Here is a 9,224-nt window from a genome sequence, read left to right as displayed (position 1 = left end):
ATCCACACATGCAGGCTGAAGCCTGGGTGAGCAGACAGGATTCCTTTGGTCAAGGAAGAAGGAGAGGCATGCAAGTTGACCCTGAGTTCTCTACCCTTTGAAGCTCCCTCCCCACCATGGAAGGAGTTATTTCTTCTCAGACTGACCTTTCCTCTGAGCCACTACCTAGCCAGCTGCTTCCCTGAGTCCCTGGACACCACAGAGACAGCCAAAAGAGGACTGGAGGTCTTCAACACCACTCACCACTGCCCTGGGGACAGATTTGTTTTGTTTCCAGAGTGTCAGCATGTTTTGCAGTAGTGATCTGCACAAGGGCCATTTTAATCTCTGCAATTAAAAAAAAATTAAACAAAGCACAGGAAATATGGCCCAGGTGTGTTTGTTCCTCCCATCTAGAGCAGAAAATTCACACACCTCACAGGAAATCCCTAGCTTGTATAAAGAATAAGGGTAGTGAGGTGAATTGTTTAGATGATGAGAATCCAGATGGTCCTCAGCTCTGCAACCATGTCCAGCATGCCCAGTATGTTTCCAGCATTTCTCACTTAAAGAAGCAAATGATGGTGTTTCCATCTGTGACAACAAGGAAATACTGGAGTTCCAGCTTCCTTGCTATTTCATTGCATTTAACTTTGTGAAAAAATAAGTGCATTATATATTATATATACATACAAAAGATCTTCTCACTACCAGACACATAGAAATGTGAGGGAAAAAAATATTTTTATAATAAATAACCCCAGAGCAGAGTTGAGCTCACAAAAGATAAGAGAAACCCCCAAGGAAAAACAGAAGGGATTCCAAACCAGAGCAGGGCTGTAAACTAGAATGAAATGTATAGCTGAGCTTAGCATTTGCTAATCTCATTTATCTAGAAGGCCAGCTCTTAGGAGTCCTTTGAAGACCAGAAAGAGAGAGCCCAGTGTGTATTAAGGTAGGAAGATGAGTCAAAGACCCTCAACATACTGCATCTTCAGGGAGAGAGCAGACAGGAAAGTCCAGTTAGCTGAAAAGACTGAGGACAAGACTGAGCAAGTGTGCTGGATTCAGCCCACTACCAGGTGTGTGCTTTGCTGGATTTATCATTTAAGCTTACCCTATCTGTATGGTCCAAGGACATCCCCCGACACTCCCACCCCAAACCCCAAGTCAAAAACTAGCAAAGCTGTCCTGGGTTGGAAGGGCCTGGGCCCCCTGACTGAGCCAATGCAAATCCTCTTTAAAGGGGTGTAACCTCAACCTCCAGCAGAGGCTTCCACAGATAATGTGAATGTACAATAACCCCAACAGATGCATCTCAGTCCAAATGAAGCAACTGTGCAATGTCTTCTTTTTTCCAGGAAAAGAACATCATTTTCCTAGCTAAGTTAATGTTGCTTTAAATACAGCAGGGAAAAACAATCAACTTGTTACTGGTCCCTGGAGCCTAATTGGTGAGGACAGAATGAGACTGCTTGCTACTTGCTCAGGAGAGAACGGAAATCAAGCAGGGCTGCTGTCACTGTGCAATTAGGAACTGGAGATCAGGGTCCTGAGAGCATTACTGATTTCCTGGGAGGCCAAGAGAACAGAGTCCGAGCAGCCGCCACATGGAAACAATAACTATTGCATATTAGTGACTGAGCTTTTTAAGATCGCACATTAGTGACTGAGCTTTATAGGCTGGCAGAACCATGATTGTAACAAAGGCATCTTTAGCGTCAATCACTTGAATGAATGCAGACAAAACTGAAAGCTAGTTTTAAGTGCTATTTAAGCGCATTCTGCCCTGGGAACAGGGTCCGATGCTCTGTTGACTTGCTTCCAATATATGTTGTCACTGTTTCTGGCTCACACAGGGGAGAAGCCAAAGTTAGATTATGTCTAAATTGGCAGCAAGTCAGAGCCGACAAGACCAGGAGGTGAGTCAGGGCTCGGTGGCAGACACCAGGCTACACACTAGAACATGGACCTTGAGTGCATGACGACAGATCCTGGCTCTGCCAGGATGCAACATGGGAAGGCAGTGCAGAAGAGAGGGTCAGGTGTCAGGCTAGCGGCAGATCAGAGTTGAAAGAAAGCAGGAGCAGACTCCAGTCATCCTGACCGGGGCACAGGTGGAACGAGCAGAAATCCACTCAGAAACCAAGGGGATCCAGGAGAGGCAATGCAATGCAATGAAATCCCTCCTGAAATGCAAATCATGACTACGTGCTCACCCCAGAAAAAGGGCCTCATCTCTTATTTGGTGACACAGTGAGGACTGTGGCTAACAGACTAGGAGTCTGGGCGGTTTCTTAGAGCAAGATATTATGTATGAACGACAAAGAACTCAGATGTTTCCTACATTTTTAGTAAAAATTCCTTATCTTTGTAGATAAGAACTTGAATAAAATGTCTTTAAATTCTTTAATGAAAGAATGTAGAGCTAAAAAAATTGCTTAAAAAATGCTTCTGTGAAAGACTAAAGAGGATACGTCTGGCATATTCACCTCACCCGAGACTGGCTTTGACAGATTGTTCCAATTCATTTTTCATTTCATTTGTCTTTTTGAATTAGCAAACAGGAATGAGCGTTTTTATACAGTACTAAGTATCACTAGAAATGTTTTTATAGCTTATTATCTAACCATTTAGTGTTCAGTTTAAAGGAAATAAACACCTTCTAATTGAGTTTTTCTAAGTATCAGATGAACACAGCTAGAAATAACTGCTGAATATGATTATAAAGTTTGGTTTGAAAAGAAATATACCTCTGTGGGCAGCCAGAAAATAAAAGTTTGTACTTCCATAGAAGTTCTTCACAGCAGTAAGTGACTATTCCATATGCTCTCAAAGCAGGTTTTGTGGATACGTCAGAAAATCTCCCATATGGGAATGAAAACACTGCCACAACCTGTCGACTACTGGCTACACTTCTCTGAAGAACTCACCAGTGCCTAGTAGTCAAGACACTAGGCGTTTCTATTCCGTCTAGAATATACTAAGACGTTCTACCCTATGAACGAACGCAACAACTATGTAAGTAGGACACACTGCAAATAGCAGGCTTATTTCTTAAACTACCACCACCAACAACAACTATCAGGATCCAATATTTCATTATTTTATTCCTATAAAGTTCATTTTGGATTTTAACCATACAAAAATATTAAATATTAACTGACCGTACGCATTTGAACTTGTGTGACTTTGGACTTAGTTTGGCTGAAATAGAAACAGAGTAAATGCAGATCGAAGTTAATCAGAAAAAAAAATAGCCTTTCAAAGGCAATGGTGATGCAGAGCTGCACCACCAGAAGCCCCAGGATCCTGGTACCCGCCTTGACCTGACACCCCTGAATCAGGCACACCCTCTTAGGCACCAAGAACTGCACTGCTTCAGCCCATTAATTGTCCTGACCTATACTTTTCCAGAGAAACCACAAATGCTATGGGATCTACCACAAGCGTCCACATCTGTTCGGGAATCCTTCCAGGACTGCCCTCTATCTCCCCACTCTTACTCTTTGTTCCACCGGCCCACTTTTTTTGTTCCGCAGCCCCTGTTGATACCCAGTTTTCACTCTAGAGGAAGATGCTCCAGTTTTGTTGGGTTAAACAGTCTTTGCAACTGCCACTCATTCAGAGTGTTACTTTCAGAAACTTCCTGCCTGCTTCCTGCACCCAAACCATGAGAAAGAGGAGTCATTCCTGAATCCCCAGCTCGGTGCCTGGAGAGTCTCAAATATTCTAAGCTGGGGAAGGAAGTGCATAGCTAGAAGCCAGTGAAAATGACTGCATTCAGCAAACGACCCGGATGGTTCCCAACTAATCCAAACCTCACCCTTTATTTCCTGCAACATTGCTTCATCTATTCAGCTTCTGACTTTCTGAAGTCTGTCTGCCTTTTCTACTCCCACACTTACCATTTAGGCTTGACATATTCATTTCCCTGGGTTTAAACCTCAAAATCATAAAACACAAAAATATAACCTTCTACATCATTAGGCTCCTAATTACTTTAAGAAACACTCCATCAACCACAGCCTGCTCTTCTTTCCTACTGTTTTATTTAGCATTCTTCCACCCCCTCTCCATTTCTCTCGCCCTATCACCCTACTCCTCTCCCGCCCCCGGACACACACATTTACATCAGACATAGGACAGGGACACTGGCAATCTCACCACCCTCTAAATTCACCAGTCCTCATCTGCAGTGCTGTGTTGTTTAGATTTTAACAGGTGTTTTAACAAATTGGAGAACAATGGGAAGTCCCAAAACTACCCTGGGAGGAACAGTTGAAAGAACTAGAAAGATTTAACTAGAACACAGGCCTCTTTAGATCTTTCCCTTGTTATAAGTCTTCAGCAATTTGACTGCTCCAGATTGATTTTAATAGTTCTTGATAATTTGATAGCAAGTGTTTGCTGTGGTAGCCAACTTACTGGCATTCAGTCCCCTGTCTTTTTAAAAAGAGATATTTTAACTTTAAGCTATACATTTTCTAAAACTAGGAAAATTAATAACTAGGGGGGAAAAAGTTGACTACTACACTGAAGATTTCATGGAGCTACGGCTTCCAATCATCTGATCATTTCAGATGGGCTGACAATGTTAGATAGAACCTCTTTATCAGCAATGCATCGCACCACACAGCACTAATTTCCATAGACGACACAACCTCTCTTTGCATAGATATGTATGTAAAAACAGAACATTCAGTACAGAGGCCAGAGTGCCATCGAAGGTAATTACAGGGACAGTAAAGTTCTTTTATGCCAGCAAAAACACTGGGTGTTTCAGGGAATTTCAGAACCTGATTTCAAAAGGATCATACAGGGAGGAACTAAACTTTAGCATGGTGGACTCCTCTACAGCATACATTTGTAAGTATGAGATTCTGTAAAATAGCTGAATACAGTGATGTTTGCTCGATATAAATGACTGCTGGATGTTTATTTCAACAGCAGAAGTGTTAGCAGTTTCCTTCTACGGAAACAAAGAAGCAAACTAGTAAACACACACTGCGTGGCCTAGGTTTTGAATACTTAAAACTTAAAGTGACATGTGTATAAATGAAGCTTCTAACTTGAGCAATAAAGGAAATATTACAGTTTTAGAGTATGGTCTCTCATTTTATGTGTTTTCTGAGTGATTGTGTGTACATGTTTAGATAAGAATATAAAGTCAGGTATTTCAAAATTGTTTGTTTCAAAAATCATGCATTACTAAATGATTCGTTCCATCATATAATAAGCTGTACCGATTTCAGGTGTAGGTTGTTAGTTTCTATGAAGCATTAACTTGATTTTATGAAATTTCTTCATTCTTTAATGTTATGCCTAAGCACAACTACACATATTACTTTTTTTAAAAAAGGCAATAATTTTGTGTGCTGTGGTAGCCAAACAAAATCTCACTAAGATAAAAATTTTTTCTAAATCTTATATGACATGTTACACTGCATAATAAATGCATTTAAATGCCAATACAACTTATGAACAGAGAGACCGTCAGGACCAAAAAATAGTTTTAAATATGTTAAAAGCCTCCATTTAAGAAAATGTGTTTATTTTCCTATTAGTTTGAGAAATTTCATTTAAATATTAGAGGAAATTGAATCTATTCCTGGCATATTATATATCTGACTCTATTAATAATAATGCATTTAAAACCAGTCTACAAATTCAATCTCATAGATAAAAAATACTGTTTCTTTAAAATAATCAGGAAAAAAGTTGGAGGCAACTTTTCTATGCTTACTATCTTACTATTCTATGTTTAGACAGTAAAAGTGCACACTAGTTTTATCCAGATGATATTAAATAATAGGTAAATTAACACACAGTATTAAGTAAGAAAAAATAATTTTAATAAAACAATGGGAAATACAAATTAAAAGTATAGGAATTTTTATATCAATGCATGAAACTAAAAAAAAAAAACCTAAATAGGGAGCTAATAAAAACGGGGATAATCATAATCCAGTACTTACAAAGTGGAAAAAATATTTGCTTAAAATGTAAGGCAGGGTATTTACAGAAATCTTTGCCAAATATGTGTTCTCCATAAAGCACATGATAATTTTTTGGTTTTGTTATTATTTTATCTTCAGGTCAATGGAATTTTTCCACATATCTTACCACCAATATGAGAAAAAAATGATTATTGTTGATGTGAAGCTTGGTGAGTTTCTCCAATTTAAATCAATTTATACCTTCTCAGTTTAACTCATTTTTTTCACAGGAAACTCTTTTTCTTGTCAAAACAGAATTGTAGTTCTATGGAATAGTTGAGGCTCATTTTTATTTTTACCAGTAAATGACCATGTGTGCTCTAATTTAAAGGGTCTAATTTCACCAAAAATGTTCTTAATTGGATTTAACTATAAGCAGGACAAATCTGATTTATCAACAGGATATTTTAATCAAATTCTAACTGTCAAGAACTATACTTTAAATTTTCTTTAGAATTTACTCCTTTGGGGAACAAAAATATTTCTTAAAAGTTTGCAATTGTAAATAGGGAAGTGTTTCACTCTCTCACTCCATGTTTTGGTACCTCTAGACATGGATGCGCTACTTAATGATAAATATCGTTGAATGCAAGGCTGCAGACATGTCTCTTTAAAACCACTAGTTATTTTGGAAGTTCTTTGTCCTCACACTGTGAATTATATTTTCTTCATTTTGTCAGATGAAGTTCCCAAGTCTGCCTTTTCTATTCCCCTTTTAGAGGTATGAGAATGATAATTTCTAAAGTTTACCTGCTCTCCATCTTCCAGAATTTGTTTGAAATGCTTTGTTTTCTGTCTCCTTGTTTAATCTCCCTTTTCCTTCATGTTGAAGACTTATACATTCCTTTACTATAATTTTAGTAGTGTTGGTTGGAAGAAGTAATAAACTCAGAAGTTCAATCTGTTCTAGTACTAGAAACTGGGTTAAATATCTGTGCATCTATCTCTTGGTTTCAATGTCGAAGGCATTACGAGGACATGGGGAGTGTTCCGTGATACTCCAGCAAAGGGGAGGTGCATATTGACAGTGAATCCAGCAGCCATGGAAAGGGGGAATGCAGGCATGCAAGGGACACGCAGTCCCAGGCATCTTACAAGATGAACAGCGTGATTCCAGTCACCAGGACAGTAACCAATAAGTTCCATTTCTTAATGGACTAGAAAACCAGAAAACGTCACCAAACACAGCTTTATGTGTTTAATTAGTGATCTAATTTTTCTATGTAAAATACATCTTCTACATAACTCTGTCACTAAATATTTATGAAGGAAGATTACAGGGAATGTATTCTGACACACTGAAACACGAATAAGATTAACTGGAACAATTTAGGAAGTCTGAGCTGAACTTTACAAAGAGGAAGGAAGATGGTCTGGCAACGCATGCTTCCTGTGCATGCAGAAGACTTAGGAAATACTTTCTGAGGGGCAGGGTATAAGAAGCCGAAGGAGGATCAGTCAGATTAACTGGAACAGAAAGATTGTGCACGCGTACTTTTTTCCTAAATATTTGCAGTTCCGTTTTAGAGAAAAGGAAATTAGGCAACTGAGAGTTTAGTTAATACACCTAAGTTCACACAGCTAGTAAGAGCCTGAACTCAAGCACATGTCTGTCTGGCTTCAGAGCCTGGGATTACTTTAATACACCCTGCTGCTTCTCAGGAGCTGCAGGAGCCCCCTAAACGCCAGTGTGCCTGGAAATTAACCTTTGCTGTGCTTTGACCTTGTGGGTGTTGCACGCTAGAACCGCTCTGCTTTTGTCAAACAGGTCCATGGAATTTTTAAAAGAAAATAGGATGACTTATCAACAGACATGGACTTTAGATACACAGATCACCAGTGTATGCCTGTAGAGCCAGAAGATCAAGCAAGGTGACAACGAGGTATAAAAACTATGGGTAAAGTAGAGCTGGGAGCATAAGTCCAGGCCAGTGCAAGGCAGAGATGACCAGCAACACTGACAGGAAAGGCACACGAAGGAAAGAAGTCCTCCACCATCCTCCCACTTATAAGACAGGCAGAGAGTCATCGGGGAATCTGTGTCTTAGAGGCCATCACAGAGATGGAGAATCTTGAAACCTGGACAACATTAACATAGTTCAGGGTCTGTCTGATTTACACACAGGATCAGTTAAGTACCGCCAGTCACTGCAATGGTTTTCTCAGCCTCCATCATTTCAGTGTTAATCATCTTCAGTCAGATTTGTTCTTCTAGAAAAAGACTTATTTTCATCACACTATTATTTAAAGTCCTCAGTGAGTTATTCCTACCAACAGAGTAGAGCCCAGCACTGAAGGCCATCCAGAATCTACCTGCATGAGCAAACACAGCCCTATAATAAACTCTCCCTTTGTTTTAATTTGCATGTATCTATATTTGCACTCCAGAGTCCTAATTTTGTCCCATCCTACAGAGATATTTAACAATCTGTCTGTTGGTCCCCCTGAGAGCAGAGACTCATACAGATAGTGGAGTCCATCAGACCACAGCACCCATAAGCTCTCACCCAAACCTGTGAATACACTTAGATTTGCTCCTGCTTTCCCCACCCCTCCCAGTTACAAGGAGAGAGTAACTTCCTCCTGTGCTTCCACCAAGACGTCTCAAAGTCCAAGCTCCCACATTCTGAATCCCTCCTCCGCCTCATCTTCCAGAAACCTGAAATTCTCCTGATTTTCTCTCTTTGTCCTACGTCTTCATCTTCTGCCCATGGTTACCACGGCCAGCCTCAGGCCGAACCACTCCCAGTGCTGACTTCGTGAATGATGTCCCCAGAGATGTGCAGGTCAGGATGGCCACACAGCACAGCCCTGCCTCTCCATCTCCAGTATGCCTTTCTATCTACAGCTGTCAGAAGGAAGGAAGGAAGGAGAGAAGGAGGGAGGGAGAGAAGGAAGGAAGAAAGAAGGGAAAGAAAGTGCAAGAGTCTATACAAGCAGCCCTGTGTGTGTCCAGGTCTCCATTCCCTCTTATTTTCTTCCTTCTTCTCGCCCTTGCCACTCCACTGAAACCACGCTCACTGGGGTTATAGATGACCTTCTTGCTTCTGATGAACAGTTTCAGTCCTTTGTTCTCTGAATCTCTACCCATCTATCTCTAAGAGTTAGCCATTTTTCCCTTTTGATAGTTCATACCTTGGTTTCTGTGACACTTTATTATTCTGATTCTCCTCCTGCAAGCCTCTCTATATCAGTCTCCTTCTGAAATATGTGTGTTCATTCATCTATCTGGAGCCACCTGCTTTT

Source organism: Capra hircus, chromosome 16 (assembly GCF_001704415.2).
Source record: "Capra hircus breed San Clemente chromosome 16, ASM170441v1, whole genome shotgun sequence".
NCBI classification, from domain to species: domain Eukaryota; kingdom Metazoa; phylum Chordata; class Mammalia; order Artiodactyla; family Bovidae; genus Capra; species Capra hircus.
The sequence above is the reverse complement of the archived record's forward strand: the minus strand, read 5'-3'. Positions refer to the sequence as shown.